We start from the raw sequence: 11,960 nt of genomic DNA, 5'->3' as shown, positions 1-11,960 counted from the left end.
AGAGCCTCTGGTCTCAGCGGTCTCCCCCACTGTAGGAAACATATTACCGCCGACATCCTGAGAAGGTCTCACAGGTCGGCAACCCCCGTGTTCGTGTTTGAAACTCACGACTCAGACAGGTTTCAGGTGCTTTATTTCTGCGAATGCCTGTCTCTCAAGGTTGTATATTGTAGAGATGAGTACTTTGACGATCAGAGGCATAAACAACTGATTGTTTAAAATCCTTCCCCCCTCCCGCCCAATGCTGGCTAGCTTGCACCGTGAATCAGTAAACCAACTGTGGCAAACATAATCCTCTCACAAAACAGTTCGTCACGCTGCACTGTACAATCGGGGTTTTGTTTCTGATCTCGAGTGATTCGCTTTCCAGTCAGTCCCCTTGCTTACCAACCCTAACACACACCAGCCGAGTGTGCTGGAACGAAGCCACGCAGGATCCCCCCCGTGGCTCACTAATCTCTAACGTTGCAGCTGCTGTGTTTTTCCGTGTTGGTCGTCGAGAGAGAGAGAGAGAGCGAGAGAGAGACTCAAGAATCACTTCTCCAGAGAATATCACAGGAGAGGAGGAAGTCATTTAGAAGTAAGTCCGGCGGAAACTGGTAAATGTCTTTCTTAACCCATTACAAAATGTGTTCTGCACAGGACAGGTAGCAGTGGCCCTTCATGGGTCAGAGTACGGATGTTCATGTTGAAATCGTAGAAGATGTTGCTGAGGCCTAATTTCAGTTTCGTGTGCAGTTTTTGTTACCGACTCACGGGAAAGATGTAAGTAAAGTTGGAAGAAGTACAGAGAAAGTTTACAAGGATGTTGTTGGGACTGGGTGACCCGGAGTTAGAAGGAAAAATTGAATAGGTTAGGACTTTAGTCCTTGGGAGTTAGAAAACTGAGGGTGGATTTGATAGAGGTGTATATACTGAATCGTGAGGGGAAAGGCAAGCAGACTTGTTGCTGAGTGGTCTTTTTGTAAAGTAGAAGTTACCACAAGGCTTTTTCCACTGAGGCTGAGTGGGGCCGGGACTGGAGGTCATGTGTTAATGGTGAAAAGTTTAAGAGGAACTTGCGAGGAAACTTTTTTACTCAGAGGGTTTGTGGAATGAGCTGCCAGCAGTGGGCTGAGGTTGATTTCAATGTTTCAGAGAAGTTTGGATTGGTGCACGGATGGGAGGGGCACGGAGGGCCGTTGTCCCTGTGCAGGTCAATGGGACTAGGCAGTTTAAAGGGTCTACTTGACTAAGTCTCTGTAAGTTTCAGAAGTCAGCTTCTGAAATGTACTTCCTTGCATCTGTATTTAAAAACAACTTCCTCACCCCAGTACGACCAAACCGGTGAAGTATTTTTGCAGACTGGTCACTTTCCCTGCGACACTTGGCAAACATACAGGACTGCAACAAGATTCCGCTGACCCAGATAATGATAGTGAGGCTTACAGGGCAGCAGGTCACAAGCTGACATCAAGTTTGAGTTTCTCTCCTGTGCAATGTCTTAACTAGTTACCCTCAGCCGACAGTGGCTGCAGACTTTTTAAAACTCCATTTGGCAGACTGTTTTAAACGCCACTCACCTCTGGGCGGGAAGGCTACACAGAGACTGGTTGCTTTAAAGGTTGTGTGGCCAGTCTTAGGAAGGGTGTGCAAGGCTGGCAGTCTGTGTTGTGTAACAGCGGATGAAAATAAACCCTTGCGTTTGGGCGGCATTGTCTCCTTTTAGTCCCTGTGCAATGCTGATGTGGAACTGGCGGGTCCCTTCCCCTCCTCCCACAGTTTCATGCATCCCCTGACCATGGTGGACCAACCGTGTGGTCCAGGGACCGGGTTGTTCAGTTTGGCACCCCACCTGACCATGGTCCCCAATTTACGTCAGACCTCTGGGCCACAATGGCCCAGAACCGTGGTGTTAAATTTCACCATATCACAGCTTTCCAGTGACCTGTACTAGCAAATTCACTGTTCCTTATAGGTCCCTCTGACTCTCACGTTTGATTCACAAAATCCTACACGCACATGTGACCAGTTAACCAGCACGTCTTCGGATGTGGGAGGAAACCGGAGCACTGAGAGGAAAGACGTGGCAATGCGGAGAACGTAGAAACTCCTTGTAAACGGTGGCAGGAATTTAACCGGGGTCGTTGGTGTTGTGATAGTGTTAAGCGACGCAAACTCAACCCAGGTGGTTGAGTGTGGGCATGGTCATCTCCTGTGGGTCCTGCTGGGGCTTAGAACAGTTCCAAAAGAGGACTTCAGTGCTCTGCAGTTGAGTTGGTATGGGAAGCCGCTAAGTGTGCTGGGTGAGTTTTATTCCTGATCCCATGACCCCGCCTGGTCAGCAGCCCAGCAGCGTTCCACCTCCTCAGTAAACTCAGTGCTTTTACACCTATTCCTACCTCACATTGTGGCATACGGAACTCTCGGGTTCCTGCTGACCCATTTTTGTCTGCCAGGATGCACATCAACGCCCACTTATGATGGAATGGGGCAAAAAGACTTTTATTGTCGATGGGAAGGGTAAACCTTAAACCTGCTGGATGGTTTCCCTACCCTACTTCTTGACATCACAACTTGACCATCCTCGTCCCCTGGATGAGCCAGAGGCACCCACTGTTACTCCAAACCAAGTACGTGGGACCCGAGCCAGGCATGAGCTTCAGTCAGACTCTCAGTGACGGTTTTGGTGAATTCCAGGAGGGCTGTGCGGGGTAATGACTATAATAGAAACTGTTCTACATAATTCACCAACACCATTACTGAGTTTTTGTGTTCACTTTAAGAGACGGTGCCTGAGGTAGTGACATCAGGGTAAGGGCGACTGCTTTTGGTTTGTCCGTAAAGGGCTGTGGCTTTTGTTAAGCACATAAAATGACTCTCACGTTTGATTCGCAAAATCCTACATGCACATGTGACCAGTTAACCAGCACGTCTTTGGATGTGGGAGGAAACCGGAGCACTGAGAGGAAAGACGTGGCAATGCGGAGAACGTAGAAACTCCTTGTAAGCAGTGGCAGGAATTTAACCCGGGTCGTGGGTGTTGTGATAGTGTTAAGCGACACGAGCAGATCATGTTTCCGATGCTGGTCTGAGGAACCTATCCTGTGCCTTTCTTCCAATGTTCCGCGTGGTGCCATGGTATTCACCTGTCACGAGGTGCACTGGCATCGTCAGAACTCAAGTGCGGAGGAACTCGATGCAGAGACGGACACCCGAGTTTATTCATGGTAATTCCAACAGAACATCAGTTGAACGACACCATGAGATGTAACATCTGAAAGCGAGGACTCTGTGATGAGCACTAATCAGGTGCCCATTTAAATAATACAAGTAACATAGAATCCCAAATGAACTTAAGTTCAAAGAGAAAACACTGCAGGAGACCGCATTACAAAGAAAGAGTCGCTGGGAAAATATCACAAGGAATTCTAAATGATTAACGACTTTCGTTAAACAACAATGCACCGATCATGTGCTCCAAGACTCTCTGCACAAGCCCCCCCGAGGTACCCCCGTCCCTACGGCCGACACTAACGGCCTGGGGAACCTTGAGACGGGGAGAATGTTGAATAAGCCTGGGAAACCTTGAATACTCTTCAGAAACCTGGAGGGCTGAGGGAAACCTGGGTAACCTCAGAAGCATGGAGAATCTTGGTGACCTCGACAACCCTGACAACCTTAACAACGTCAACAACCCCAGGAGCCCCAAAGACCGAGAGAATCCCCGGAACCTCACTGACCCCAACAACACTGGGAGCCCCAAAGACCCCGACAACCCCCAGAACCTCAATGACCCCGACAACCCCAGGAACCCCAAAGACCTAGAGAATCCCAAGAACCCCAACGACCCCGACAACCTCTGGAACCCCAAAGACCTCGACAACCCCGGGAACCTCAACAGCCTCGAGAACCCCAAGAACTTTAATGACTTTGAAACCCCAGGAACCCTAACGACCTCGGAAACCCCAGTAACCTTAACGACTTTGATACCCCGAGAGCCTAAATGACTTTGACCACCCCAGGAACCATCAATATCGAGAACCCTGGGAACCTTGGCAAATATTGAGAACCTGGAGAACTCAACTACATTTATGCAACTGTATTCACTCAGGAGGCGGATACAGAGTCGATAGTAAGGCAAAATGGGATCAGCTTCATGGACGCTGCAGGAGGACGTGTTTGCTGTCTTGACACAAATCCCACGGGTTCCCTTAGATCCAATAGGAGGCTAGTGCAGAAATTTTCAGGGCCCCAGCAAAGATATTTAAATCATCCTTAACGACAGCTGAAGGACCAGAGGAACTTGGAGCGTAGACCAGAGATAGTCGGAATGTGGACTTGAGAATAGATCCCATTCTCAGCTGAAGCCGACTGATGTGAAAACGTCGCTGTTCAGCCTCTGCTGGGCCCATTACTTGGCGGGGTCCTTCTGTCACCGTGGGCTGGCACTGTTGTCAAGTCAAGTCACATTTTATTGTCTTTTCGACCATAACTGCTGGTACAGTGCACAGTAAAAACAAGATAACGTTTTTCAGGACCACGATGCTACATGAAACAGTACAAAAACTGCACTGAACTACGTAAAAAAAAAGGGAAAAAAGCTACACTAGACTACAGACCTACCCAGGACTGCGTAAAGTGCACAAAACAGTGCAGGCATTACAATAAATAATAAACAGGACAATAGGGCAGTAAGGTGTCAGTCTAGGCTCTGGGTATTGAGGAGTCTGATAGCTTGGGGGGAAGAAACTGTTACATAGTCTGGTTGTGAGAGCCCGAATGCTTCAGTGCCTTTTCCCAGACGGCAGGAGGGAGAAGAGTTTGTATGAGGGGTGCGTGGGGTCCTTCATAATGCTGTTTGCTTTGTGGATGCAGCGTGTAGCGTCCGTGATGGCGGGAAGAGGGACCCCGATGATCTTCTCAGCTGACCTCACTATCCGCTGCAGGGTCTTGTGATCCGAGATGGTGCAATTTCCGAACCAGGCAGTGATGCAGCTGCTCAGGATGCTCTCAATACAACCCCTGTAGAATGTGATGAGGATGGGGGGTGGGAGATGGGCTTTCCTCAGCCTTCGCAAAAAGTAGAGACGCTGCTGGGCTTTCTTTGCTATGGAGCTGGTGTTGAGGGACCAGGTGAGATTCTCCGCCAGGTGAACACAAGATGTACCATTCTCAAAGCTAAGACTCCGCGATGAGCACCAGTCAGGTGTCCGTTTATAAAATATAAGTAACGTGGAATCCTCAAGCCCGCCAAATAAACTTAACACGTTCAAACGGAGAACACCGCGGGAGACCGCATTACAAAGAATGAGTCGCTTGAGAAAAAAAGTCACAAGGAATTCCAGAAGATTCATTGTTAAACAGCAGTTCAGGTGCTCTAAAGATTTTGGAGCCCAATACTGTCCGGCTCCCCACACGAGCCCAACCAGCCCATTACATTGTAAGCGTACACGGACCTGAGCCGGACATTTCATAAGCATCCGTGGAAAAGAGGAAACGGTCGATATTTTGTTGCTCTAACATCTCATGTTTGAAACAGTCGCACAGTGAGAGTGGGCCTGCTCTCAGTATTGCCTGACTGTGGCTGATCATCAATCGCCTTGTGTTCACCTTTGACCACAGGTCCTAGTTGAGTCAAGAGCTCCCTCGGTTGTGTTTATTTTTTGTTATCAATACCGCCTGGAACAGGCCCTCTGCGCTGCACCACCCCAGGGTGCCCGACGAACCTGATTTAGCCCAGGACGGTTTGTACAATGACCATTTAACCTACCCGGTACATCTTCAGACTGTGGGAGGAAACCGGAGCACCCAAAGAAAGCTCTCACATTCCATGGGAACGCCCTGCAGAGGATGCTGGCATTGAACTCCAAACTCTGAACTCTGAAGCCCCGGGTTGCAATGGTGTCACCCTGCGATGGCACATAATTTGGCAGTCAGCTGACATGGTGATTGCAGCCCAGCCCATCGCAGACAATGCACGTTTACAAGTAGTGCTGCCACAAGACATCAGCATGCATCACCAGGGACTCATGTCATGTGCGCTATGCCCTCTTCTAGCTACTACCAATGGGCAAGAGGTACAGGAGCCTCAGGTCCCACACCACCAGGTTCAGGAACAGTTATTACCCCTCAACCATCAGGCTCCTGAACTTCACTCACCTCAACTCTGAACTGAACCCACAACCTATGGACTCGCTGTCAACTCGTGTTCTCAATGTTATTTATTTTTATTTATTCGTATAATTGTCTTCTTTTGCACACTGGTTGTTTGTCAGTTTTCATGTCTAATTTTCCATAGATTCTCAAGTATTTATTTTTCTTGTAAAATGCCTGTAGGAAAATGAATATTGGGGTAGTATGTGGTAAATAAACTCACTTTAATAAAAAATTAACTTTGATTTTTGACTCTCAGTTCCAATCCCTCGCCTGTGCCGTGCTCCTTTTATGACCTGCAAAGATTCTGCCCGACATCTAAAACTCTGACAAACTTGTACAGATGTGTAGTGGAGTAGTGTAGTACAGATGTGTAGTGGAGTAGTGTAGTACAGATGTGTAGTGGGGAGTGTAGTACAGATGTGTAGTGGGGAGTGTACTGACTGGCGGCATCACAGCCTGGTATGAAAACACCAATGGCCTTGAACGGAATCCAGTCCGTCACGAGTAAAGCCCTCCCCACCACTGAGCACTTCCACACAGAGCGATGTCACAGGATCTTCAACCACCCAGGTCATGCTCTCTCCTCGCTGCTGCCCGGATCCGGTGCAGGAGCCTCCAGGTTCCGGAATGGTTGCTACCCCTCAACCATCATTGTTCCCGCAACCTATGGATTCAAGGATTTTTCATCTCATGTTCTCGGTATTTCGGGCTTAAGTTATTTTTTTGTGTTTCACGTTTGTTAACTCTTGGACATTAGTGTTTGTCCATCCATTGGGTGGGGTCTTTCAATGGCTTTATTGTTCTTCTTTGTATTTACAGTGAATACCCACATAAAGTAGCGTGCTAACGTCTTAGACACATAAACTTGTATTGCTAGGGTGCCTGAGACTTTTGCACAGTACTGTATTTGTCAATGTGGAGCGGAGAGCAAGTTTGTAAATCTGGTGGGAGCAAAGGCTGTTGGGAATGGTGAGGGTGGAGTGCTGTGGGAGGGGTGTGGGACAGGGGGCAGAGGAGGAGTGCCGGGGGTGGGGGGTGAGGGTTGACAAAGCTGCAGACACATCCAGCCCTGAGACACCAGGCAAGGTTATTTGATTCCAAATTATTGATCATTATAGAACGTCTCTCCCTGCTTCCTGCTTCCTTCCCTCTCTGTTCCCCTTTTCCCGATGATGATTCCCCTCTCCCAACCCCCTTCTCACTCTCAGTCCGCAATAGAGATCCATATCAGAATCAGGTTTTTCATCACTCACACAGGTCATGAAATACTGTGCATTCTAGACGTATATACATGCCGAAGATCTTTGCACAGTGCTGTATGTACTTGGATAATAAATCTACTGGGCTCTCCTGCCAACAGAGTTCACTCAGCACAACACTTTGTCAGTGTCGTCCCTCCGATTGATCGGCACTCCCTGAGCTACTGAAGTCATAGACGCCGCTGTTGTTACCAAAGCTGCTGTATTGGACCCGTTCCCTGTCGAAAGTGTGGAACTCCCTCAGCAGTGTCCGTGGAAATGCAAGTTTATTGTCAAATGCCAAAGCCCGTGTATGTGCTAGTGCAGTCAAAAAAAAACTTCCTTTGCTGCAGCACCACAGGAACACAACATTCACAAGACAAACGTAAAGATAAATAACACACCACCTTTACAAGAAAGAACACAATTAGACTGAAAATCTGTTTTAGTGCAATGTGATCGAAGTGCGTCTAAAACTTTGGCAAACTTCTACAGATGTGTAGTGGAGAGTGAACTGACTGGCTACGTCACAGCCTGGTATGGAAACACTAATGCCCTTGAACGGAAAATCCTACAAAAAGTGGAGGATTAAGCACAGCCCGGTCCATCGTGCGTAAACCCCCCCCCACCACTGAGCACATCTACACGGAATGATGATTCTGGAAAGCAGAATCCGTCATCAGGGACCCCACCGCCCAGGTCATGCTCTCTTCTCAGTGCTACTGTCGGGAAGGAGGAACAGGAGCCACAGGACTCACACCACCGGGTTCAGGAACAGTTATTACCCCACCGACAGGCTCTTAAAACCAAACGGGATAACGTCACTCAACTTCAATTGCTCCATCTCTGAACTGTTCCCACAGCTCATGGACTCTTCACCTCATGTTCTTGATATTTATTATTTATTTATCATTAATTCTTTTCTTTCTGTATTTGCACAGTTTACACGTTGGTTTAATGCCCAGTTTGGTGTGGTCTTCCATTGATTCTAGTATGGGTTTTATTATATTTTGGATTTATTGAAAATGCCTGAAAGAAAATTAATCTCAGGGTTGAGTATGGTTACATGTACTTTGATAATAAATTTACTTTGAAAGTAGATGTGCTCGGTGGGGGGGTGGAGGACTTTGCCCATGCTGGACTGGTCCGTATCCGCTACTTTTTGCAGGATTCTCCATTCAAGGGCGTTGTTGTTTTTCAGACCAGGCTGTGATACAGCTAGTCAATAAATTCTCCACCACTCATCTGTAGAAGTCTGTCAAAGTTTTAGATGTCACGCTGAATCTCCACAAATTCCGAAGGAAGTGCTGCTGTGCTTTCTTCGTAATTGCACTTTCCCGGAACGGGTCCAGGACAGTCATGGGACGACTTACAGTGACCAATTAACCTACTAACCAGTACGTCTTTGAACTGTGGGAGGAAACCAGAGCACCCGGAGAAAACCCACGTGTTCCATGGACAGGAAGTACAGACACCTTACGGATGACGTTGGAATTGAACTTTGAACTCCAACTGCTTTGCTACCATGTTGTACATCGCTCAAACAGTGCACTGTTCCTTCAGCATTAACACTGTTTCCTCATATTTCTTAGAATATATGCCTTCATATATTCTTCATATACCTTCTTAGAGGGGTGGACAATACCTACAACAGCCTGTCCCAGCAAAGGATGAGGCTGCACCTGGAATATTGTGAGCAGTTTTGGGCCCCTCGTCTAGGAAAGGATGTGCTGACATTGCAGACGGTTCAAAAGGATGTTCCTGAGGTTGACCCCAGGAATGAAAGGTTTATCATATGACGAGTGTTTGATGGCTCTGAGCCTGCAGTCAGTTTAGAAGAACTGTGGTGGTGGTGGGGGGTGGGGTGGAATTCTGATTGGAACCTACTGAATATTTAAAGTCCTAGATGGTGAATGTGGAGATGATGTTTCCTGTAGTGAGAGTCTAGGACCAGAGGGCACAGCCTCAGAAAGCCAGAACACAGATGAGGAGGAATTTCTTTAGCTAGAAGCTGGTGAATCATTGTCACGGAGAGCTGCGGAGGCCACGTCACTGTATGCAAGTACGATGCAGAGGTCTTAAGCCCATATATATCTAGGGGGCCTAAAACTTTGCACAGTACTGTCAACGTGGAGCAGAGAATGAGTTTGTAAATCTGCCAGGATCAAAGACTGTTGGGAATGGCAAGGGTGCAGTGCGATGGGACGGGTGGCAAAGGAGGAGTGTCAGAGGCTGGGGGGTGGCCCACGCAGGTGCAGACACACCCAGCCCTGAGACGCCAGGCGAGGTCATTTGATTCCAAACACTTGGGTTATTGATCTTTATAGAATGTGCCTCTGGTGCTTCCTGCTCCCTCCCTCCTCTGTTCCCCTTTTCCCAACCATGATTCCTCTCTCCCGATCCCCTTCCCATTCCCAGTCCACAATAGAGACCCATATCAGAATCAGGTTTATCATCAGTCGCATATGTCAACAAGAAATTTGTTTTCTTTTGTGGCAACAGTAGAGTGCAATACATAAAATTACTACAGTAGAGTGCAAAACCCTAGCACATGCCTAAGACTTTTGCAAGTATTGTATTGTAAGGCTGATAGGTTCATGATTAGTCAGAGCATGAAAGGTGATGTGGAGAGGGTAGGAGAATGGGGCTGAGAGGGATAATAACTCAACCATTGTCAAATGTCCTAATTTGCTCCCGTGTCTTGTGGTGGTATGGTGCCTGCGAGGCCCACTTGCCTGCTTTAAGCCCATAAGCCACCTGGACCCCTCTCTCTGTGCACTGAACCAAATGCTATTGTATCTCGTATTGAAATAATGCAATTGTATCTGCCATTATAGCCCCTCCCCTCTTCCAGGTAGCATCTTGGTGAATCTCTTTGGCTCTCTCTCTCTCTCTATTGCTATCACATCCTCACTGTGGCTGATGACCAGTATTGTACATGGCAAATAAGGTCAAAGCTTTGTACAACCTCAAGATATCCCAACTCTTATAGGCAATGACTTATCCTATGAGAGCATGTGTATCAGCTGCCTTTCTAAAGCTCAGTAAAGTTATTATCAAAGTAGACATATGACACCCCTAAACAATCTTGAGATTCGCATTTCTGAGGGAATTAACAGTGAATAGAATTAATGAGAGACTGCACACAACAGGATGGACAAAAAAAAGGCAACAAAATGTACAAATACAAAAATAAATTAAAAATAAATAAATAGGCAGTGAGTATCAAGAACATGAGATGAAGAGACCTTGAAAATGAGTCCAAAGTTTGTGAAACAGTTCAGTGATTGGCCAATGAAGTTATCCCCATTGGTTCAAGATCTTCTTGCCATCTTATCCACTTGACCCATGGATGAAAGTTCATAGTTCATACTTCCATCCCAAGGGCTCTTTCTACGTCATTGCCCCTAACGTCCTCACCACTCACTCCATGTCTTATCAGAATTTGAGTTTGTGAAGTGCGTACTTGTTTTAAAGTTCAAAATAAATTTGTTATCAAAGTATACATATATATCATCTAGCCCCATGCCGAACCATTTAAACTGCCTACTCTCATCGACCTGCGTCCGGATCACACCCTCCGTACCCCTTCACTCCTCCAGCTGTAGTCCCACCCAACCTCAGTGGAAAAAGCTAGCTTCCATTTACACTATCTATCTACTTCCCTCATAATTTTGTAAACCGCCATCAAATCTCCTCTCAATCTTCTACGTTCCAAGAAATAAACTCCTAACCTATTCAATCTTTCCTTCTAAATCAGGTCCTCCAGTCTTGCCAACATCCTTGTAAGTTTTCTTGGTTCTCTTTAAACCATATTACACCTTTCTATGTAACCCTATAACAAATACAGCATGGAAACAGGCCACTCAGCCCTTCTAGTCTGTGCTGAACGCTTACTCTCACCTCGTCCCACTGACCCGCACTCAGCCCATAACCCTCCATTCCTTTCCTGTCCATATACCTATCCAATTTTACTTTAAATGACAATACTGAACCTGCCTCTACCACTTCTACTGGAAGCTCGTTCCACACAGCTACCACTCTCTGAGTAAAGAAATTCCCCCTCGTGTTACCCTTAAACTTTAGCCCTCGAACTCTCAACTCATGTCCTCTTGTTTGAATCTCCCCTACTCTCAATGGAAAAAGCCTATCCACGTCAACTCTATCTATCCCCCTCATAATTTTAAATACCTCTATCAAGTCCCCCCTCAACCTTCTACACTCCAAAGAATAAAGACCTAACTTGTTCAACCTTTCCCTGTAACTTAGATGCTGAAACCCAGGTAACATTCTAGTAAATCTTCTCTACTGTTTCTATTTTGTTGATATCTTTCCTATAATTCGGTGACCAGAACTGTACACAATACTCCAAATTCGGCCTTACCAATGCCTTGTACAATTTTAACATTACATCCCAACTCCTATACTCAGTGCTCTGATTTATAAAGGCCAGCATACCAAAAGCTTTCTTCACCACCCTATCCACTTGAGATTCCACCTTCAGGGAACTATGCACCATTATTCCTAGATCACTCTGTTCTACTGCATTCTTCAATGCCCTACCATTTATGTCCTATTTTGATT

At 46.7% G+C, this 11,960-nt stretch overlaps 1 protein-coding gene across 3 annotated transcripts in view; it reads left to right on the top strand.

Moving 5' to 3' along the window:
• The first annotated feature begins 301 nt into the window (after positions 1-301).
• LOC140716030 (catechol O-methyltransferase A-like) overlaps positions 302-11,960 on the top strand; it is a 51,284-nt gene continuing 39,625 nt past the window's right edge. The window contains exon 1 of one of the 3 annotated variants that reach the window (XM_073028692.1): positions 302-599. The gene's annotated coding sequence lies outside the window, so the exon portion shown is untranslated. The other 2 variants (XM_073028690.1, XM_073028691.1) reach the window with 2 other exon arrangements.

The sequence above is a fragment of the Hemitrygon akajei genome, chromosome 24 (assembly GCF_048418815.1).
Source record: "Hemitrygon akajei chromosome 24, sHemAka1.3, whole genome shotgun sequence".
Lineage (NCBI taxonomy): Eukaryota > Metazoa > Chordata > Chondrichthyes > Myliobatiformes > Dasyatidae > Hemitrygon > Hemitrygon akajei.
The sequence above is the reverse complement of the archived record's forward strand: the minus strand, read 5'-3'. Positions and strand labels throughout refer to the sequence as shown.